Source organism: Passer montanus, unplaced genomic scaffold, assembly GCF_014805655.1.
Source record: "Passer montanus isolate IOZ18808 unplaced genomic scaffold, ASM1480565v1 scaffold110, whole genome shotgun sequence".
Lineage (NCBI taxonomy): Eukaryota > Metazoa > Chordata > Aves > Passeriformes > Passeridae > Passer > Passer montanus.
Genome location: NW_024357614.1, coordinates 627,820 through 652,723, shown reverse-complemented (window position 1 = coordinate 652,723; position 24,904 = coordinate 627,820). Strand labels below are relative to the sequence as shown.

Sequence of the window (24,904 nt, the reverse complement as noted above, 5' to 3'; positions counted from 1 at the left end):
CTTTGACAAGCAGAAAATGAGAACCTGCTCAAACAATGTTTTATTACATTGATGGTGATGATGTACAAATGAAAGGATTTGATTTTAGCTGAAACAGCTATAATACATTTATATAATCTGTGTATACCTTTATATAATCTGTGTGTATTATTTGGCTGATCACAGATGAAGTCCATGCCAGTTGTACCATGGAAATCCACCTAGAAATTACAGTTGCTTGTGGATTCATTGTGCGAAGACCAAAATTTTACTTTGAAAACATTTTCCAACAGCAATTGAGAAAGGAGATTACTGCCTGAACATAACTTGCTAGAGAGAGCTATTGTGTATAGATATAATTACAGAGTGATCTAGTATCTTAAAAGTCAAATTCTAATTAAAAGAAAACAGCTTTCATTTGGAAAGGCTGTTCTTCAGTAGAAAGGTTAGAGAACTGATTTGTGAATTGCATCAGAAACTACATGTACATTAGGCAAGATCAGAATGGTATAATTCCCTGATTTTGTGAGAAAGGAACAACCATGGCAAAAATATCAGGAGGTTATAATGAAAAGACTGGGGCAAAGTTCAGTCCACCATCAATAGGGTCATTTTGTTGAAAGTATCAATTGTGGTAGCTAAATATTTCTCTTAAACAGAAATTCTAGCACCAGCTTCAGTGTCAGAAATAACCTTAAAATAGCTGATGTACAGAAATTCAGCTTTAATTCAGCTGAAGTTATACCTTTTCCTTTATCAAAATGAATTCAGCACTTCCAGAAAGAGAGTTTTTTTCAGAAACTTAATTATTTAATTTCAGTGAGGAATGGATGACCACAACTGACTGCCTTATGTTCAGCCTAAAACTGAAAGTGGTAATGTTAGCCAGCAAGTGGAGGAAGTTACATGGATATTGACCTTCCTTTTGTATGAGGGCATATTTATTTCTCTGTGGAAAGGGAGAGCAATCTCAAAGTATTCAGTATTTCTTTTGGCTTCTTTGGTGTATCTGTCTCACCAGGTAAGTCTGAGATTTTATTCTGTTTTACAGATTTGACTAGCGAGAATTCTGATTTAATGCCTTCCAGAGCCGACAGTTAAAAAACCCTCCATCTATTACTGCTGTAGAGTTGCCTAGAAACACTTAGAGCTTCAAAGCTAGAGCAGACCAAAGAGAATTCTTTTCTTGTGTCCAACTCTCTAGTTGCTGTTAAGTCAGTTTGGGATTTAATACATTTCTGATCTGCATCCCTACAGCTCTTTCTGGTAATAACTCTCTCTTTCCAGTGAAATAGGATTTGGCTTTCAGTTTAGTGGGCAGAATTAGCAGGAACAAGATGCTTTCTGTTGAGAGTCCTTGAACATTGGATTCAGTGCAGCTGGAGATCCATCTGAGCTAGTCTTGACTCCTGTAGGGTAGGATAAAAGGCTCACATTTTTGTTCTGCCTTTCCCCATCTTGGATTGCAGGCAGCAACTATTTTGGATACTGCCTTGTTTTGTTCCATTTTTGAAATGAGCTACTACTCCGTAGGGACAGATATTGAACTTTACTTCTGTTCCTAGTAGAAAAATGCTGAAAGACATAAAAAAAAAAGGAACAAGAAGATTAAGAGTAATTTGCAGAAATTTTTTTAGTTTTGCTGTATTTGGAGACTTATTTGTAACATTGGTAAAGGCATGATGCATTCATACACCAGAAAGCATTAAGCTTTTATCACATATGGTTTTTGAACAGTTCAATACTTAAAACCAGAATAAATTCTTCAGGTGTAAATAAAAATCAGGGCCTTCTTTTTGACAGCTGTCCTATTGCTGGCAGTTGTTAAATGTGCATTTTTAACTCTGTCAGGTACAGAGGTTACAGGAAGACTCATCTGGTTGTTGCGAGATTGTCATGGGAGTGTTTTTCTAGTTTATCTCCATATCAGAGAATGATGAAGTTTAGAGTGGAAGCATGATGGAAAGAGAATGATGTCGAAAGAGAAGATTGAAACAATCAATCAAAGAGAGGATGCAATCAAGGCAAGAAGCATTTAGAAACAAAGTTAGGGAGTATTACAGAAAGACATGGATGGAAAGTAGGCAAGGGAAAAGTTATTAGATGAAGGGGGAACATGACGTAGATTATGCAAAAGGCCCTGGGTTTTTGTGTGTTCATGGGCCCAAAAAAACTCTTGCCAGCTTTGATTGTCATCAATAAAACTGCTTCCTCACAATTACCATATGTATCTGGAAGCTAGCCACACTCCTTGTTTAACCACAGTACATGCTTTGGAAATTTCATTTAAATGTCAAAACTGTCTGTTTGAATTGAATTGGTTTCTATTTAACTGTTTGCTTTTATCTAAGTCAACTTCCAGCACCAAAATAACTATGAATTTTTCTAACTTTTAACATCTTCCTCTCCATTTCTTACTTTTTGTGTCAAAGTACATTTCGGTTTTCCTGTGTGATTGCCTCACACGCACATGCACATGCACACTAATGAAAGAGGGGGGAAGGGAGCCTTGAATTTTGTAGTGCTGTGAATTGGCCTGAATTCTGTATTTAAAGTTTAATGGCATAGCTCTGAACTATCACATGTAGGAGGGCAATGGTCCATAAAATGCTCTCTCCAGCTCTCTCTTCAGATCATCTAACTCTGTTGTTCCTGATTACCATGATGTTCCAATGCATGGTTGAAACCGTCTCTGCCTTTCATCTTGTAACCATTATGGGTTCTCTTAGATAGTTATGGAGGGTGGATCAAGTGGGTTAACATTTCTGTGATTCTAAAAACAATATAAAAACAAACAAATAAAAAAATCCCTTAATTGAAAAGATACTTTATCCACTCAGTCAAATTTTGAATGAGTTTGTTAGCCATTCTTCAGCAGCCATAAAATCATCTGTATGAGTCTTACTAGAAGACTTTTCAGTTCATTATCTATTAATAACTGAAAAAAACAGCTGGTGCCAAAGATACACCATATGGCAGATCTTCACTGAAACGAGTGCTTATGGTGATATAATAATGAATGGAAAATGAAGGATTAGTTGATGATATATAGCATAGAAGAGAGGCTTTGAGGGATCACTGTTTGTACAGATCATACAAACAGTTCTGACCTGGCTGTTCAATACAAAGGCAAAGTCTTTCATTTATGCTTACCCTAATGGGTGACTGCAGTTTGGACCAGAAGCAGTTGGGCAGGCAGTTCTGACTAACCTCTTGTCTGTAGAGTAAACTGAATCTCATTGATCCTTCTTGGTTTTGAATACATGGTTCTGCATAATTTAGGAACGCACAGTAAAATAAAATAGGCTTTGTAGTTCGCTTTTTACCACTTTTCTGTTAGAGATTTCTGGCTTCAAGCTTTGCCTTGCCTACTTTAACATCTAACCTTCTTTTCTGCTGGTTCAATTATCTTTCATCAGCTGTGCTTTCACTGTTTCATCGTTCCAATTGTGTCCTCTTCAGCTTTTTGCTCTTTCTTTCAACTCACAGTTTAAAATGTGACACCTTAATATCAAGCCTCTTAAAAGCATAGAGAAAACATGGATGGTTTATCTGATTTTCCTTCTCTATGTGTCTCTGAACCCCTACCATTTGTAGTTCTTCCCTTACCTGTATTCTTTTTCACCATTTTTCTCAACTTAAATATGAAGCAACATTTTTATCTTCTTTCCTTGACGTGTCAAGTATCTGACAGTCCTGTTCTTATCCTTGCTGCCCTTTCCATATTTCCATACTTCTGTAATGTGAATTCCGTTAGCTCTTTACTGGTCTTCGTCATTACTTTGTTCTTCCTCTTCCACGAAAGTCTTCACTGCCACTACTTTGTTCTCCTTCCTAAACTTACCTGATCGTAACTTCCTCTCATCTAGCTATTCTTTCTTGGTGATTATGCAAAGCAATTATCACTCAGACATATTATTATAAATAATGATTTTATTCTTAGAAATATCGCAGAATGCTCACTTCCATGGTGTACGTGAATACGCATATCTCAAGCTCTTTGAAGCCCCAGATCAATTAGTCCAACTTCCTCTTCTTCACAAACAGTCTTTGCCCATATGTGTCCATCTTGAATGCAGCTGCAGGGAATGTTATCCTGCCCATTATTTTCTGCTTTCCTCTTTGTCCAGCATGATGAGTTTGGTCTTTGGTTTCAGAGCTTTTCAAGAGATATCTGTAATTATGCTTCAACCATTCCTTGGCATATTAACAGTAGTAGTGAGTTGTTACATAGAAGCAAGCACCTTCATGCTTTTTTTTCCTGTGACAGTTTTCTTAATTTTCCTCTGTAAAGCTGTCTTTTGATGTACTGCTTGCACATCACTTGATAGCTGTTATCTGTGCCAGTCATTTCCGCATACTGAAATCATGTTATCACGGCACCCACTCTTGTCCTTATCTGTCTTATATTATTTACATGATATGCACCATTTTAGATTTTCACCCACATCTTGAAGCAGCTTTTTTAAAACTTCTTCTATGGAGATTTTTGGATTTGTTTTCAGGTAGAATGATCTACATGTGTTTGTGCTGTAACTGTGACCTGGTGTTTTGCAGCATCTTTGATAGAAAATTCTAGAGCTGTTTGATTGTACAACATTTGGGATAGGAATATGCAATTAATTATTTTCTTCTGAATTCTGCCTTCTGGCATTTTTAGACATTCCTTTTATTTTTAGCTAAGTATCTTTACTTTTTATAAAACTTTACACATTTTGCTACTTTGCTACTTCTCATAAATTTATTTCCTTTTTTTTTTTCATTTCATTCAAGTTAGCATGTCCAATGCAATGGTTTTCTATATAATTCTATCATGTAGCTGTTCAGTATACTTCAGAATTAAGTATTTTGCATGTGTTCAGCTTATTGCGCAAATGATCTACAACTCATTTTTAATGTTTTTGTCTATCTGCCTATAGTCATGTAACATTTTTGTCTGTATAATTTTTCTTACAGACACATTCTTCCATAAGAAGTCTGTAGTAACAGCTTTTGTGTCATTCTCTAGAAGAAACTGTCCCTTAACACTCTGTGAAATCTATACCTTTGTGATGTGTCTGCATGTTTAAATTTTTGTGTTCTTTCAACTGAATCCCTGGCCTCTTATCCTCACCCCAAGCAATCCTTCAGCAACCTTTTCTTTATGAGGTAGAGATAGGTTAAATTGCCTAATTTTTTTTTCTGTTGAACTTCTGTCTCCACCTTCCAGCTTTTTATTCCCTTGGTATAACAGTTCTGAACAGACCTCACTTGTGAGTGTTTTCAAGGTGGCAAATCCTCCCAGCTATATGCAGCAGCTCCCCAGGATGCCCCCGTGTCCTCCACCCTCCCATGTCCATCCAACCTCTCCTTGACAGATTCCCCTGAGTGAGAAGGAATGCTCAGCTAGAAGTTTCCTGCTGTTAAAAATTATGTGGAAGTCTTTTTCCACTTAATTGTCCCAATATTACCATGAGACATGACTGTCTAGATTTATTTCTTACCCCAAGTGTTAATCTGAAGCTAACAGATATTTGTATAATCCTCTGTTTTCTTGACAGATCCTAGCACTTTATTTGGTTGTTTTTCCTCCTCTTCAGCTGTGCAGTAAGTTGCAGCTGAACCTCAGATATATATTTAATCCAAGATACCGCCTGAATCCAGTTCTGTAATTCAAGATGGTGTAGCAGCTCTATATCCTTTCACAGAGCTTCACTAAGCCCTCAAGGAGAAGAGTTCCTGTTTTCTTGTACCATATTTGTATACAGTTTTAAATTTTTATTTTATTTCAGCAATATCTTCCTCACAGTTTTACTTAGATTTTTCCATTTTCAAAAAATTTACGATTTAAGAAAGAAAGATATGAAGTTATAACAGGAATGGAGCTGCCTGTTTTCTGTTTAGGAGCACTGCGTTCCAGCATTCCTGCTGGAAATTCCAGCATTTCCAGATGGAAAAAGCTCTTTGGAAAAGTCTTCTTCCCAGTTTCTTACAAAGTCATTTACATGCCATAACAAAATGTCAACATTAGTGTGAATTTAGGCACCTTTGGGTATCTAAATCATTGGCAGGGTCATATGATATGACAGAGGACTTCCTTAAATCCCACATCTGTCTGGAGCAGCAGCCAAAGTCCAAAGAAAGAGTACACTGGAAATATTAAAATTGTACTAGAAACCATGTATGGGCCGCTGAACTGTTCCCTTACTATACGCCACTGCTTTCTGTGCCCACTTTACAGGGCTGCTCATTTTATCAAGAATTTGAATTTTAATGGCAAATGCTGAGAACAGAGGTTAACTGCATCAATCAAAGGAAGCATCTTGTTTCCTATAAATCAGGCTGGAGGTGCATGACGAACACCAAGGAGAGGCATGTCCTGTTCTTAGGCTTAAGTAACAGATATTTTATATGTCTGTTTCCTGAAAGGTGACATGTACAAGTGTTTGTTGATTCAAACACAATCTTTCTTCAAGGCACTTAACCGCTGATTTGTCTCCAAGGCTGTGAATGTATTTCTCATAGTCTTTATTTCAGTGTCATGGTTTAATCACAGGTGGAAACTCAGCTGCACACAGATATACTCACTCATTCACCCCCAGTGGGATGGGGTACAGAATTGGGAGGGTAAAATTATGAGAAAACTCATGGCTTGAGGTATGGAGAGTTTAAGATGTAAAGCAAAAGCCAGGCACACAAGCAAAGTGAAACAAGGAATTTATTCACCACTCCCATGGGAAGGCAAATGTTTAGCCATTTCCAGGAAAGCCAGGCTTCAACAACATAGTGGTGACTTAGGAAGGCAAAATACATCGTTCCTAATATTCCCTCTTTCCTCCTTCTTCTCCCAGCTTTATATGCTGTCAGCTGTCCCAGCTGTGCCCCTCCCAGCTCGTTGTGCAGTGCTGAGGTGGGTGAGGAACAGAAAAGGCCTTGGCTTTGTGCAAGCCCTAATCAGCTGGCCTGAATTATCAATGCTGTTTTCAGCACAAGCCCAAAACAACCCCACACTTGGGAAGAAAATGACGTCTATCTCAGACAAAACTAACACAGACTGTCGTGCATCTTTACAGTCCACTAAATTCCACTAAATTTCATAGCATTCACAATAAAACAGATATTTTTTGCTGTCTTTTTCGTGTTTTGCACATATATGGTATGTAAAACTACTACAGAGTAAATAAAAGTGCATATGTTTGTGAGTTAGTACAGGATTACTTGTGATCACTAAAACACAATTCACAAGAATCCCAAGACTATTTATATCTAGAATAAAAAAAATGTGAAGGATGTAGACAGGATGACTGATTAATCTCTGATGAAAATCTGATTATATACAGAATGTGATTTGGCTGCTCCATTTGTCAGACTAGTCCTTCCCTTTTGCAAAAACATCCAAAAACACTAACATTTCTAGCAGATATTTACCAGAATATAGATTACCCTCCTATTTTGAGCCAGGAAATACCCCATATAGTCAAAAAGAGTTGCCCACATTTCCTGTTTTTTTGAGGGGGGAACTGTTAGTCATATGCCTGCATAGTCAGTTGTCACTGTACTTTATTTCATATGCCCTTTCATTTCACACCAAACTTCTGCATTCACATTAAAACTGCAGTCAAAAAATAATATTTACTATCAGCAATTTTACCTCTTTATTGAGATTATTTTTTATCAGACCCTAATACTAGATTTAAGACAACAGTCTTAACATTTTTCCATGGCAAGATGTAGTATGGTAGGAATTTCTCATTCCAACATGTTGTCAAGGTAGAACTTACTGCCTTGCAGTTTTGAATGCAAGTGTGAGTGGAGGATTCGGCTACTATTGCTAGAAGTAAACATAAACAGAATCAATGCAGAGACTAAGCAAGATCAAAAAATAAGCCTTCCCACATGATTAAATGACTTGCAAGTTCTTCAATGGTAATTATATATTAGATCTCTCAAATCATATACACAACCTCCCTCCTTTTCCTCTTCCCCTCTCTTCCCAGATGCAGTGATGTGATTTTTTTCTTCTGATCAAGAATAGAAGGATGATAGGAGAAAGATAAATACTGAAACATTTTATATCTCCTGCATTTGAAAATGCCAATATTTCTTAAGTCCTCTGACCCAGTCCCAACTGATATCAAATGCTTTAGCTGTCAAAAAGCAATATCACTTACTATTTCATCTTAAAATTTGCTCTAATTTTCTTCAAGTTACATAGAATTAAGAGGCATCTAAATAGGAATACATGGTCTGCAGAGCTCTTAAGGTGTAACAGAATTAGTAAATATAAAAAGGGCTGAATGTTCTTGTTAGATATTTTTGACTTATAAGGAACTTTGATGCAACTTTCTCTGCAGGGATAAAAGTTTCATCTCTGTTCAGGGAAAAGGAATCATAGTTAGCAGAATGAGTGCTAGGAAAACTAATGAGTTATTGTGGTGTATTGTACATGAATTTAGAATTCTTGAAAGGCAGTTTCAGTCATTCAAGACTAATTTCACAATGCTTGAGTAGTGGTGATTTTAGAGGCCAGATAGAGTGAAACCCTGTCTACAAGTACATATTGTACAAACTTAATACGTTACTGCATGCAAGTTCAAAGTAATTAAGGTCTGTACAGCCATTTAGCCCTTATAAGTAGCTTATCATAGTAAAAGGTAGTATATGGTGCATGGATAACACAGCCCTGGTCAATAGTTCCAGTCCTTGGATATCTACCAAGCTGTCATGCTGATCTTGTGTCTTCATGCTTTCTGGAGTCCAGAGGCAGCCTGCCCATTGTCCATGTCCTGGCTTTCCAGGATTCCTTTGGTTTTTTCCCTCTTTTTAGCATTTAAAGAACTAAGAACATTTGTCAATTGTTGCAACAGGCACCAGTTTTTCACAGAATGTTCTGTTGGTCAAGCACACCTTTTTTCCACCAGTCTTGAAAGCACTTTAGTTCAAATGTCATCTCTTTAAAGAATATGGCTGTTGATCGCATGAAGCCAAGATTTATGTAGCTCATGATGACGAAAGAATACCATCCAGTTTTGGAATTCACTTTGGTTTTCAGCTGTGCAGCATTGATGGTGTTACTGCACACTTTATCATGACAGTTGCTTCCATATTATTCCAGCTACATCAATAATTCTGGGTCATTCAGGTTAACACAAGGTGTGCTGTGTGTGATAAGTCTGAATATATCTTCCTCTGCCATGCAGAAATACACACATTGTATCCAGTTATCCTATGCTACATCAATATTACTAATCATTTTAGATTATTAATCTGCAAAATTCATGGCAAATTAATCTTTTCATTTTAGCCCTGTTACTCTTTATACTGCATTGTCAGAGTGTGCATGGGACATGTGGGTATGGAAGAACACCTCTTTACCTACATTCACAGGAGCAGTAGACCTCCTGTTTGTTTTTGCTGGTATGTTCATTAGACCTCTCTTCTGGAGCAATAATTTGCTCTTCCTCATCTGAGCTCTTGCTGCTGTGTTTGGGAAAAGTTTGAAAGCCAGAAGCATGTATGTTTTTGTTCCTCCCTTTTGAATATATGACAGAAGTCATCTTAAGCAAGTATGGAAATGAAAGACAGGTATAAGAAAGAGCTTGAAAAAGGGATAGAGAAAATTTTAAAGTGAAATTGGAAGCTTGATTTGGACAAGTTATGGTTGAGAAGTACAGAGTGAGGAAGTGGGAGAAATATGCATAATTTGGGAGCCATGTCACTTCCCTTCCCAGAAAACACAGTGATCAGAAAGAGTAACTAGCTCGCAGTGTAAGTACTGTCTGTGTTGTATGACTTTCCTGAAAAAAACAGTGCAACACACTCTTTTTGTCATATTTTCTCACATATTTTGAAAAGACCATAAAGAAGCAACACAGAATGTTCCACTCTGTCACTGTAAAATACCAAACATATTTTCAAAAGATTTGTGGTAGTTTTCATAAATTAGTAAGTTGGTTATAAACTGTCATGCTAATCATGTTGCCTGAAGTTCTTTGAGAATAATTTCATATATTGTTTTTCTGTTTCTTCACATAATATATAGTTTAACAACAATGCATCTGAAGATTAGAAACTTGTCTTTGGAAAACTTGACAAGTCCTGAGCTGGAGCAGTGGATGAGTAACAGCAAGAAATTTTTTAGGACATTAAAAAATTATTATATAATAAGTTCCCTCAATTCATGTAATTTAGTTTTGGGAGAAAATATTTCCATGGTTCAGTCAACAGTCTATGTAAAATCAGAACAAACATTTTCACATATATGTCGGCAAAATAGCGAAAATATTACTGTGACTTTCATGTGACAGAGACTTCTTGCAGCTCAGCTTCCTGAGATTTAAACCCATGAGAAAGGTTATAAGAAAAACACACATACAAAATCATTACGTACTTTGCAATTTTCTCCATTGGTATGCCTCACATTATAGTCTGTATCAATGACCAACATTTAACTGGACTTCCTTTTTTGTGCATTACTTCCATGTCAAAATGAAGTCGGAACACAGTTCAAACAGTTGGAAGGAGTAGCTGGAAAGCACTTTCAATTTATTAAATGTCATGACTTGGGTGATACAAGAATACAAACTGCATGACACCAATTAATTTGCAATTATTTTTAGCAAATAATGATTTTCGTACTGTTCTTTCAATTTTTTTTAAACAATTGAAAGGGTTATCTTGTGGTTATCTTGTAGCCAAATAACTAATGTACATCAGTTTAAGATCACAAGAGACATGAGGTATGAGTAATTTTTTTTGCTACCACTGTGTTACTAGATGAGGTTAACATTAAAACCTAGCCTTGCCTACCTACATCATGGACAAAATTTTCACTGCCACTAGGATTTGATAGAAATCTCTCTAATGCATCCAGTTATCTCACTGTAAAAAAAAAATATATTTTTTGACAGTGAAAACATAGCCTAAGTCTACATAGTAAGACAGATGGGGCTAGTTTTGTGAGTGAACAGGATTTGGTTCCGTATGGCTCTCCATCAGAGAAGCCATAAGCAGAATGGTGCAAAATAGCAGGAGGCAGCTGAAAAATATGAGGGACATTTGGAACAGAAAAAATTAGTATCAATAAAAAAGCAGGTTTATAGGCTAATATTAATTTTGGAAAAAATTCTGCCAGCAGATGCATCTTGCTATGAACAGTGTATTGCAATAACAGATGTATATAATTGTACCCTGAGAAAATGGCATTGGCTGACATCAATCCCATATGCTTTTTGTTTTAAGGTAAAAAAATAAGGTAGTTATGCTCTAGATGTTCTGCCAACATTAGTTCATTTACAATGCTGAGCTGTCTCTTTTTAATCTAAAAGTTATAACCTGAAATGTTACCTGATTTAAATTTCAAATTCACAGGTCCCTATAAACTTTTATATTGGTGAACAGATGTTCATATGAGCTGCGCTTGCCTGTAGAGCACCCTAAAAGAAAAACATGTCAATGGAATGTCAAAATTAAATCTCCATCAAAAATGCCAGGGGGCTAAGTCTTTCAAAACCATTGATGTTTGCTATTAGTTTTGCTGTAATCCCTTGTTCTTTGTACCCCTGCCTTCACATGAATGACAGACTACTGCTGATTGCTTTAGAAATTTACATTCACTTAAAAAATAGTTTCAAGACTCAGAGGTAAAGTGAAATTGTGGCATACATCTATGTACTTCTGCATAAATAGTGTCTTGCTGAAATACAAAAAAGACTTGTACCTGTTAAGTTGTCACTACTGCCATATTTGTACTTAATTAAAAGCCTTGTGACAGTTAACGATGATCATAAGAATTCAGCAAAGAGACATTAATTGTCAGTATCACACTTTTGAGGGACATATTCATTGCTTAGTAAATGAGGAAAAAAATTAGGAAAATATGACAAAAGTTACCAAAAAAGTTAGCTGTAATTTTGGAATTTGAAAACCAAGCCACTATCTACAATTATTTGTATCTATACAAATATCTACACTATACTTCCCTTTGGATTGATATACTCCTAGGTAACTCCATAAATTATCTGAATTTGAAGTGGTGAGCAACAGATCAAGATCACACCCTCAGAGTTTGATTCATCCACTTGACTACAGGTATCATAATTATCAAAGCCATTAATAATTTCAGAGTTTGAGCTGAAGTATTATGGGTTTTTTCTCACAGACATATCTATAGGCTCAGAGTGACAAGACGCATCAAGCCATTGTGTATATTCTAGTGGGTCATAAAATCAGTAAGTCCTACCAACACTTCTGTGTGCTGACAGTGACTTGGAGCCCAAGTTTTCTTCATTTAAATAGAAAACTCTGGCACAGTCTTGAGCATAGATTCATGAGCTACTCACACCACAGGCTGCTTTAGAAGACAGCAGGCTGATGCTCAAGTCAGCATCATGGTCAGTGCTCTCCTGCCTTCAGCTTTTTATATAGGGCAGGGAAACAGCACAATAAATGTAGAGGGTTTAGTGAATAAAAGAAGTAATAAAGAGGGGTTTCTCAAATGAAAGAATGTGCAGGCACATTGCAGAGTTGTCTGAACACAGCACTCTTGCTCCATCTGGAAGGTTTCCAAGAACAAGCTTGGATTTTTATTTTTTTATTTTGGAACAGGAACATTCCAGCATATGAAGCATCTTGACAATGCTCTCCTCCTAATGGAAAACATTCAAGTATTTCTGAGTGAACATTCCTCTTAAATTCTGCTCAGTCCAAACCAACATGTGCATTTGGGTGGCAGCAGCCAGATGAAGGTCACTGGTCAACGAGGGTGGGCTCACATTCCCACTTCAGTGAAAGCAGAGTTCCAGCTCCAGTTTAGCAGAACTTATGATGACATCTCACAGTGTCTTCCCTGGCTCCAAAATGGTACTTTTATATTCTTGGTAAAACCTTGTAATCTTGTCATATTTTTATGTACTTTTGTAGGGCTGCAAACCTCCTTATTTTTCTATCTAGAAGGTTGCTTAATTTTATTGTTGGAATAAAGATATCATATTCTTACAGTGAGACACTGCAACATCACTGCTTAATCCCTTTGGATCACTAGAGCTTGCTTCCTTGCACATTGCTTTTCATCCTATTGTATGGGAATAATTTTTAAAACTTTATTTGATGCTGTGTGTACCAGACACATTGTTCTCTAAACACTGGAAAGGATTGAAAGAAACAGTATATAAGGATGCTAATGATAGGGCACGACTCTGGTTACTCTGCTGGCATCTTACTGTGATCTGGATCATCCCTTTGATTATCCTCTGATTTGTAACCTTCCTGGGTTTATCTGGGATAGAATCATGTTCTTCCTAGTAGCTGGTACAGGGCTCTGTTTTGGATTCAATATGAGAAAAACATTGATAACACATTGATGTTTAGGTTTTTGCTGAGCAGGGCTTACATTAAGTCAAGGATTTTTCTGCATATTATGATCTGACAATGAGGACTTGCACTCTGGCCCCTGCCAGAGTTGTATCAGACCTTTTGAGCACTACAATATCCTGCTTTTCCTTGGACTTTTCAAGGCAAAAGAATTTTAGCATACAGCCTTTGTTTTCTTGTTTCTTCTTCCCTAAGTGACTTCCTGAATACTTAGGACTCCCGTTTCTCATTAGGATGAAACATTCTGGGGAAACAGCCAAGGTGTATTTTCTAGCTATATGATAAGTTTATTTAACATTATCTCCCAAAATTTACAGCCTGCATTTTACCACATGCCTGCTCAGGAGAATGAAGCTGTCATCTGCACAACATACAGCCCCTAACCTGAGAAAGGAAGATGAACAAGAATGGATACCAGTAACTTTTCCAGTTTCCTTTTCTGTGCTGCAACATTGATTGTTGCACATATGAAATGCTCGGAGGGAACAGCCTCAATTACAGTAGCCTGCCAATTATGTTAGAGGTGGTTGGGACAGAGCAAGTCAAACCATATGTTGAAATTACCCGTCTTCAGTGAGCCCTGTTGTGTTTGTGCCTGCATCTCTAGGGCCACACTTATATAACCACGAGATTCCTCTCTAACAAAATATCAAACCTACTTTAAGCTGGACTCAGAAATCCTTGTTTAGACTTGAGCACTCCTGCCTTGCTTTTGTGTTTCTCATGTTCGTGTCCCAGCTGATGGAGCATTATTTCACACCACTGATGGGAGAGCACATCTGGCCATACCTGGCACAACATCGCCCAGTCTCCGGCACCACATGGTGGACAAGGCAAAACTGTTCTGACGCCATTTCAAAGGGACACAAACCTAAATACAGGAGTTTTGCAGTACCTTTACATTCTGCCTTAAGTGGAGGACTCCCTTTATTAGAAGTTGAGCTTGCAGACTTTTTTACATATTCCTCACACTTTTTCTGCAAAAGGAAAGACTGAGCAAAGGATATGTATCCTTCTTTTCCCAACACATTTCCTGTAGAACTGCAGAGCAACTAATAATGCCAAACGTGGTAATAGCAGGCTGAACCCAAGTGCTCTATTCATAAAACGCCTTAATCAACATGTCAGACGTGTCAGGAATTGAGTGTGTGCAGCCTTCATTCTACAATCCTTCCCCATGTAAGGAGCAGCCCTTTCTCATGCAAATAGTTCCCAAAGCCTATTTGGTTTCTGAATGAGTAATGCCATTCAGAACTGGCCCTGCTTCCTCTCACAGGAATCATGGCTCCTATGCCCAGATAAACTTTAACCATTTTCATGAGCAAACGGCACACCTTTCAAAAAGTCCTGTGGCAGTTCTGCAAACATTGCCACTATAATGAAGGACATAATTATACATGCTCATTGATAGGCTATTAATCCTGTTAATCTCAGACTCTGCACTCTTCATAAACAAAACAAAGAAGACCCCAACTAAAACCAATCTCCATTGAAATGCAAAACTGTTTATACACGAGTGTAAAAGTCTAGAAAATGATCAAATCTAGAGAAATAATCTAACTTCATTGAAGCTTGTGGGAGTGATTATAAATCAGATATAAGCTGTAAAATAGAGCTTGTGAATCTACAGGAAGGTAATCCCTGACCATTTGCTGTGCAATAAATTGGACTATTAGCCAGATAAGGAAATCATAAAGCACTGACTATTTTCCTAGATATGTCCAGGAAAGGAAATATAAAACCATTTGGTTTTTTAACCAGATTTTCAAATTTTGTATTTTTAATAAATTCCATTTGAGTCAGTTGGCAAAGAAGCAATACCAAAAAAAAAAAAGCCACCAAAGAAAGCTGAATTGGGTTTTTTTTTTCCCCATGAAAGTTATGGCAATGATTTAGACAGAATGACTGATGTTAGTTGGGTACAATGCAGAATAATTAGCACAAACTTCGTGGGTCAGGCCCACAGAGATCATAGGGTTCAAGGGAAAAAGGGTTATTTTTTAATCAAGACGTAGCATTCCCTCCTGATCCTGTTGAAGAGGAGTGTTTGCAGCCAGCTTCAACAGTACTTTTTTTTTAATGCTAGTCTTGCCATCTTTTGAAGTAAACCTTTGAACTGAGTCTAAAGTTAAATTAGCAGCCGAGTGATTATTTAGTTCATTTAAAATGCCAACTTATTTAAGCTGTCAACTCAGTGATGGAAAGTAACTGCATGGTTTACTAGAGCACCAACACTTGAAGAAACTAACTTCCAATCCAAGTAAGTCAGCCCATCACTGTGCTGCAGAAGTGTTAAAGTCACATCTTTGCACTGGAGCCTGCATTTTTGGTGCACTGGGTAATGGACACAAAGCTGGTGTGTTTAAAAGGAAGTGGACTAAGTGTAGTTATTCATGGCTGAAATACACTCTGTTATCAAGGTATTTTATGCTGTTTTCCACTCACATCTTAACAGAGCTCTGTGAGGGTATTTCTAGCCTGCTTATGAATTAATTGCATGCAGAAACATGCACCAATTTACATATTCAGCAAGTGGCAGCTTAGAGTGAGGATCATTTGTTTAAGTGCAATTTGTGTTAATCTGCAGTGGTATTAGCTGACAGAGGGAACATAAGCAAGGAAACTCACTATGTATTTTTTTCAAATAATAATAAAGTATTTTAAACAGCTATTTTTAAATCACTAGAAAAGAGAAGATACAATATGTTGCACAAGGGATCTATCTCAGATATCTGACATGATCTTTAGATAAAATGCAAGAATTATACAGAACTCTCATCTGTATTAATGAAATTTGTGATCTACTGAATTTACACTGCATACTAGCTAAGATTTTAACTGTTCTGCTGTTCCCAAATACACATCCACAAAATTTCTCAGGGATCAAGTATTTCTCTAGGTTGTTGTTGCTGATGATGTTGTTTTTGAGACTTGTACATTTTAATTATATTTTTCAGACACTTTGATCTCTTTTTTTAATATTTTCTGAAATTGAATGCAGGGAAAAGTTCAACTTTACTGTTGACTCACAAAATTAAAATGGGAGGGAAAATTCAACATGTTAGTAGCATCAGATTTTAGGTTTCAGATTTTTTTAAGACCTGTAATCACAGATATCACAAGGTCATTACGTTCTAGAACTAAAACAGATATATAGGATTCAACATACCTCATTTTAATCATTACTGAGATGCATAGTGCAAAACCTATGGTACTGTAGAACAAAACACTGGTTAGCAGTAACAGTGAGTGACGGTTGGGATTGTTTATTTTCCTTTTACTATGCCCAGGTACAATATGGTGTGATACAAAAATAATCTTAGTGCTGTAGCTCCCTTTACAATGCAATGACAGCTGGCTAAAGAAGAGTTTGGCCACCTGAGGCTGAAGAATCATTTAGGACCCAGTTTTAAATCCACTGCAAGCAAAAAACATTTTGGTTTGGTTTAGTAAAAGCATGTAAGGGATCTACATAGATTCTGATTGTATCCCAGTCTTTTTTCAATTGCTCATGAATGTAAGTGAGAGAGCAGCATACAGAGTGAAGTGTGAGAATATCAGGATGCTGGGAAATCAGTCATGCCTCTGCATTTGTACCACTTGCACTGCAAACCAACAGATCCTGACAGTCACCTGGTGCCTGCTCCTTTCCATAGTTGTGGTAGGATTTGTTCAGCCCAAACACAGAAAGACCAGGAGGAGAGGAATAGCACAGAGGGAAACACTGTCCCTGTAAAGCCCTGACTTTGCACTGGAACATAAGAAAATTTAGCTGAGCAGAGGGAGTTCTGACTTTCAGCAGCTTTTGGTGAAGAAACTTACCAAGACAACGGTGAAGATGATGACAAGAAAAAATATTCTATTCAAAGTTAAGGAAAGATGTTAAGAAGTGTAGAAGACAATAGCTGAAATGCCTGCTTTAGCACTGTGAAACATAAATGTCATTTGTTACTGATTTTACAGAAAAGAAATATGGAGGATCACATCTTGTTCACATTTATTCTAGGAAAATTCCAACAACTTTTGGAGGAATACAACCAGTTCTTTTCCAGGGAAGTGTTCCATGGTTCTGTAACAATTGAGGATTTCAGTAAGTATTGTTTCATTTCAGTAGAGTTTAGAATAATCCTCTATATCTTGAGGAGCAAATGCATAATATTTTTTCTCAGTTTCTATAAAATTATTAAAAAACAGTGCAAAACCATTACATGCATAAAGAAAAACAGGATCTATACTTTCAAAACATTAAAATACACTCATGAGATGGACATTTGCCAACTCAGGTCTTGTAAGGTTCCCTAAACTCCAATTGAAATCAAAGGGGCATGTGCTTAAACACTTTCCAGGAGACATTTTCTGGAATTAGTCATAATGAAAATGAATTAATTTTGGTCTATTTCCCAGTATTTCCCTAGAGTCACAGTTCTTATATTTTCTTCCCAACTGTAGTCTGGGTGAGATTTAGAGCCTGGAGTTTTTGAGCTACTTGTTTTTTTGTCAATAAAACCTATTTCTTCTTTGCACAACCTCCTGCTTTGCCAGTTTCATCCTAAAGGAGGAAAACTATGTAACAAACTATAATGTTTTCAAGAGACCGTGTGCATATGCATGCATGTAAATCACGCTGAAAGAGAGCAGCTGATGCTTCAAAAATCTAAAGAATAATCCTCTGATGCTTCAGTAAATCTAAATCATTAACAAAAATAGAGCAACACCAGAACAAATGGTGTAGAAACAGTACTACCACCTGGCTGGAGGAATAAAATAATGTGATTTCTACTTCTCAACACTGTTTGGATAGCCTACAATCATCAGAATTAAGTATGGTAATAGCCTGGTAATTAACAGTAATTTCTTTTATCACTGTGTGAATGGCATTACAGAACAAACAATGACCTATATAAATTTTTTCATGAGTTCTAAAGTTATTGGCACCATATTTTTAATTACCCTTCCAGTCACTAAAGTGTTTTAGAGCAGTTACTAAGACGATGCCAAAGCACCCTGATGAACCTCTTTCCTTGAGGAACTGATAAAAAGGTTAAAAAAAATTAATCATGATTTGACATGCATGGTGTGCTGATGAGGTAACAAGAACTATCTGCCACTTGACAACATTTGGTAACATACAGGAAAGCAAACAGATCTCTTTTTTATAAGAAAGATTGTTATTGCTCTTGACTGTCCTTTTGTAATTAAAATTGTATTAAAAGAAAATAGATTTATTGAAGAAAATGCAAAACGATTACATCTGTTGCATGACCCATCCATTAATTGCTATTACCACCAGTATTTTATATGCCTTTTCAACATCAGAAGGGAAAATACACTCTTAGAGTTTCAGAGAGTAGCTAGTGGCAGTTGTAGTTTGATCCTGGGTTTCTCCTTCCCCTTTTTCCACCCCTGTTCTGATTGTAAATGCTATTTCACACAGCTGTTTGCAGAGCAGTGTCCTGAGAGCATCTTTGCCATAGCAGGTGTCAGAATCTGCTCCTGAGCATGGGTGACAAAGCTGTGCTGGCCTCTTCCCAAGGGAGCTACTGAGAGGCAGGCATGCCAGGAGCTGAGGGGTCACACACTTCCACATGGCCCTTTGGGAACTATGGGAAAGTGATAAAAGTCACTGCATCCCTAAATCCAGAAAAGAGAAAACGGTGAGATTGACTGAAACTGCCTTTTCTTCTCCTATGCCCATTTTTTGTTCACAGTAGAACTCCCAAAGCCATGTGGCTGTTGCCACCTAAACACACTACCTTTGAAATTTTTATTCAGTGTATACATGAAGATCACTTTCTGTAGAACTGTTTTAATACTTCAGAAAAAGGTAATCAATTTCAAACTGATTGTATTCTCCTAGAAACGGATTGTCCTGCCAATTATTTGGAGAGGAAATGTTGCTTAAAATGGAGCTGATGGCGACAAAAGAGAAGACCAAAAAGTGACACATCAGCTCATCTGCTTGAGTGGAATTAAGCACTCAGTACAGATATTTGTGTGTGAACATGAAATGGAAGAAAATAGTGGCAAAAAGAGAAGAGGTATAAAAACAAGAGGTCTGAGACATTCTATTTTCATTTTTAAAAGGTTTGAATTTCATCACTTCATCATCTCCTTGACTTTGTACTTTGTTACTAAGTACTTTGTACTTTCCCCACTCGCTTCCTCTGCTCCCCTCGCCACTTCTCTTTGCTGTGCTTTTTAAACTGAAAATTCACATATTGCTCAGTACTTACCTATGAATGCAAGAGCAGTACTACAAGTTGTCTCCAACCCTGCAGGCTGAAGAGCTGTGGTTTAAACAGGTAGCTTTGGAGATTGTGTGGCTCCAAGAGGACCCCACTGTACTGGTGTCAGTGAGTATTAATATTTAATTTTGTGTATATGTCATTGAAATATCATATGCTTGTAAAAGCTATAATAGTATGTTTGCTCTTCAATTGCCATGCTTTGTGTAATGACATGGAGAGATTTGGTGCTTATAAAGTTTAAGTGTTTGTGTATTTGCTGCATTTAGCAGTGCTATGCCTGTGATTAACTATGTGTGCACCGATTGATTTCATGCAGCCTCTGCTGAGCACATCTCCTGCAATACGTCTGTCTTCATTCAAACTCCTTAAAGGATCCTACCAGCAGCTTAAATACCAGAAATTGTTAAAAACAATGTAGCACAGGTCTACCTCTGTAGCTGCTCCTTCCCATGACAGTTCCATTTTATGAAGTACAGGTCTGTGCTTTATATTCAGCTTCACAAACTTTTAAGATATAGACCATCTTTTACTACAAGTTAACAACATATCACTTCCACTAATGATCACATAGATCAGACCACCCATTTAGAAATGGTAAAATATTTTTAAGAGTTAAGGAGTTTTAAAAGAGAAAATTAGTATTTATACACATTTTAAAAACCAAAACAATAGGATTTTATTAAAATGAGAAATTACCAAATTTACCAAAGTGTGTATTGCCCAGATCTCAAATAACTTGAGACACTACCCATTAAGCCTTATGAAGCAAGTCTGACTTAATTTTATCAACAAGTGTTGGCTTTCTAGGAGGAATTCCTTCCAAGAAAGACAATGTTGAAAAGTTTGGTCCCAGTTCTCATCTACAACAATGAAGCTGTACATGCCCTCTGTCTCTGAAGCTGCGGCTGCCAGCAGGAGTTAACCATGAGTGGGAGGTATTCCACAGGGAACCCTAAATTACCAAAGTAGTAGCTTCCGGCTCCTGTGTCCTGCACAATTTCTGGAAAAAAAATCTGTTCCTGGCAATCCAGGGTGCTGCAGGGGCCCAGCAAGGCTGGCTGCTGATGTCATACATTAGCACAGCCATTGTACTTCCCTTATTCATGCTGGTTTCATAGCAGACCCCAAATCAAGAGGTCACAGCACTAACTGAGCTGTGAATCTTTCTTTTTCCATTGAGTGTGTCTTTGCATTTGGTGAACAGACTATCCCGGATGTGTGCTTTGTCTCATCCCAGATAATCATACTTCCAGAGAAGCCAAAAAATTACATCAGTGAGATGGGAACCAGGGTATTTGCATTATGTGTGTGAACTTGTTTTACTTGCTCCATAAGTGGTTAAGATCGTACCACAAACATGCCTGTGGATGATTCTTTTATTTTCTTTTCCTTATAGCAGATCTAGTATTTTAAATTATTATAGTAACAGCTATGAGAAAAATGTTGCAGAATTAGTTATTGTCTCTCTACTTGGAGAATTTATGTAGTCCTTGAGCTGTGGAGGTTTTTTTTAATATACAAAATATTTTGCAGCTTAGTCACTGAAGCATAATGTGAGAACACATGAGAATCACTCTCTAAGAATGCAAATACACATTGTTATGTAACAACTAAGTTTAGGGAGGTGAAACGGGGGTCTTGCTAAACTTCACAGGCAGGGTTAGCTATTTTTTATCTACCATATCTTACACATCTCCTTTCATAGACTTTCAGACTTCCCTTCCCTGAATTTACTTAGTGGAATTGAAAACACAAATTTGAGGGGAAAAAAAATCTGCTATTTGGACAGGGTGATAATTAATCTTTGCATTGCAGTATCCTATTGAGTGTATTGATTACCTCTACTGCCCACTCACTGTAGTGTCACATAATGGCTATTACAGTTATTGCAACTCTCAGTCTAATTATATGCTCTTTAACCTGCTAAATAAAACAGAATTTTAGTGGCAGTTTCCTATAACTGGAATTAAATTCTGTACTTTTTGGTCAAAGGACACATTCCCTCTTACTTCAGATAATAGTGGGTTACATAACAGGTAGTTCTTACTCCTGAAAACAAATTTTATTTGAGAAATACAAGCCTTTTAGGAAGTCTGTGTTGTCACACACCTTGTATGAACTTTGATACATTTGAACAATAAATTTCAGAGGAGAAGTCAAATTAAAAGAAGTATGATCAATAGTTAAAATGTTAAATTTTGCTTTTACCCCTGCATTTCTGTAAATGAGCTGTGGAATGTATGTGCCTCAATTTCTTGATCTGCAATTAAAAATAAAAAAATAAGAATTACTATATGCCTCATGAGAGTGTTGAAGGGCCTACATTTACAGAAGGTCAAAGCAGCAATCCAAAAATCAGTCTGGTTTTGTATTTTGTCCAGCATGGATTCAAAGCTGTCAGGGAGAAAAGAAAGAAAGAAAAAGAAAGAAAGAAAGAAAGAAAGAAAGAAAGAAAGAAAATTCTGTACCTACAGTACACTAAAATGGGTTTCAAGTTCATTAGAAATTATTCCAAGATTTCACAAAACTTGGGCATATTCTCACTTAGTAAATCTTTCAGAATTCATAAGACAGAAGAGTAGCTGAGGGTGAAAAAAAAGGTGAAAATCCCAGCATTTTATTTGCTATATTTTTATCACAAACACAGGAAATATTTATAAAAATGTGGATAGCTGTCTTTCCAAGTCCAGGTTGTCTGTTGTGCTGTTTCAGCCTATGTCATCTGTTGTTGAGTCTCAGGAAATAAAACCAAAAGTAGCTGTTTCATCTCAGAAATCATCAGTTTCATAACTATTTTGATTGGATTATGAGTTTATATATGCATTTCACTAACATTGCCTAATATATAATGGTAGTTACATATTGAAATGAAACACTGGAGAGAAATTCTGCATATTCTAAATCCCCATTGGCCCAAGCACGCTCATAGGAAAACTTCAGCTGATTCATGTCTCTCTTCACTCTTAGATGTTAAAATCCATTGGGAAAAGAAAGCACAAAATGTGGCCTCAGCTCTTCTGGGTGAAATTACTTATGTAGAGTCATCCATTTACTTACATACAAGACTTCATATTTACATTAACCTCATAAAGGTTGAACTTCTCCACCTTGGCAAACAGAAGGCAAAGAGGTAAACTCATGTTTCCCTTAACCAGAACACCTGCAGCTGCTACCTGAAATTACCCATTTGTGTTTAATTGTTATTGGGAGAGTTTTCTGAATCTGGATCCACCTAATTGATTCCAGGCAGCTGACTTACTGAAGGGTAGGTAAACTAAGAAGAGTGGGAGGTAGAAGGGAAACAGTATGAGTTTCTTATAGGCAGATCATTAGCCACCAAAGTCCTGCTGACTGTGGTCAAGTTAGGCTGCCAGAAGCTCACTGATTTTTGGGGCTACACAGTAGAAGAGAACTGTCATTTTCTTCTACAGAGTTGGCTCTAGAACCCATATACAGTATCTGCCTGCTGCAAAATAGTACCTAGACAACACTTAGAAGGACCTAGTCTTGATCATAAAAGTTTGCAAATCAGGAGTTTTTGCAGGAAACCAGAGACTGATCAGAATTTCCTCTGTTTAGATAGTAATAAAAACATCAGACTACAGTTCACAGAATCACAGAATAATGGAATCAATTAGGTCAGAAAAGACCTCTGAGTTCATTGAGTCTAAGCCATAGCCCAACACCATCCTGTCAACCAGACCATGAGCCTTGGTGCCACATCCAGTCTTTTCTTAAACGTCTCCAGGGATTGTGACCCCATCACCACCCTGGGGAGCCCATTCCAATATTTAATCATTCTTTCTTTGAAGAAATTCCTCTTAATGTCCAACCCAAACCTCCCTGGGCATAGACCTCATCCTGTCCTTGTGGAAGTTTTCCTTTTATATGTATTGCAAAAGCGAAGCAACAGATAATTTTAAGAAACAGGCTGATTTTTTGTTGACTTCTGGTAGCATTCCATCAGCACACATTCCTAATCTGTGCCCTGGTATAAACTAGATATCAAAAATCATAACACAGGGACATGTTTCATCAGAATGTGTTGATCTTTACAGACTACAGCTTTACTTAGTAGTGTGCAAGAAGAAGCTGAAACTAAAATTTCATCTGCTAAAATTAAACAGAAGTTTGAGAGAATGTTTGGAAGAAGGCTGCAATAGGGATGACATCAACAGGAACAGCTAAGCATAAATTTTATACAGTCTTAAGTGAGCCTTTTACAAATACTTTCACTTAGTTTTAACTTTGATTAAACTTCCAGGCAGTGAAAATTTATAAGAGGGTCCTATTTTATGAAAGAAAGGAGGAGAAATCAAAACTAAGTAATGTATACTTACTGTCCATTTCCTAGATCCTGGACCCCTCACTTTGATACATACTCTGAAGGCATTTCAACCTTGATAAAATTTAGGCAAGCTTCAGAGAAATCCTGAGATAATTCCACATCCTGGCCACCCTGCAACAATGCAAACAGAGCAAGGTCTTTGCATTTTCCAAGATTTGTGTGCTTTTCTGTACTCACAATTTTCCTGAGAACTGCTCCAAGTCATTGGAAAAATAGATAATTACACTTTTACTAGAGGAAGTCTTATTTAGCCAGTTCACTGTTAGGGTGTGACCCTTAAGTGAAGACATTTCATTGTGTGGACATGTAAATATGTGACTTAATTTTTATAAAGTTCTTAAAATTGTGTGTTTTATGATACATGGATAGGCTCTGATGTTTTTCAATTTTTAGTGAAAATAGTCATCATAGAGAAACAGAAATAAATCTTCAGCACAGTCAAAGGCATTGTGAAGAATTTAAATGTTTGCAATGCCAGAGATATACTTGGCTGAATATAGACTCAAACATCAATTTCAAATGAAAAAAGATTTCTCCAGCTGCTGCCACATCTGTTGTCAGGACCTGCTGCTATGCCAGTGAATGCATTTAAGCAATCATTGCAAGAAGTCTTTGTCTCTTTGTGTGTACAAGAATGAGAGATCCATCAGAGTCTGTGAGACAAAAACTGTTCGATGTGGAATATCAGAAGTGGATTTCAATCTAAATCAAAGATGCTAGGATATCAAAATCAGTCTGGGAAAAATAGTATTACAATACCAAAATAATGTGCTAATGAATGTCTCCAGAAGCTTAAAGCAGTATTAGGAAAATATATTAAAAGTGACTCCAAGAAACAGAATGACAAACCTTCAGCTAAAAACAAAAAGACTCATATGTGTAAATTGGCATGTGTGGCTGATTTAAGTTTATGCCTGTTTAATCTTGATGGATAAGAATCCTCCAAGTTTTCTCTACAGTATTGTAGTGTTTCTTGACA

The 24,904-nt window shown here is 36.9% G+C and overlaps 1 protein-coding gene across 1 annotated transcript in view; it reads right to left on the bottom strand.

The window, feature by feature from the left end:
* Positions 1-1,504: 1,504 nt before the first annotated feature.
* The window catches only part of LOC120512516, a 157,915-nt gene continuing 134,515 nt past the window's right edge, over positions 1,505-24,904 (bottom strand). The window contains exon 4 of the transcript XR_005630036.1: positions 1,505-1,554. The gene's annotated coding sequence lies outside the window, so the exon portion shown is untranslated. The remainder of the gene's footprint in view (positions 1,555-24,904) is intronic.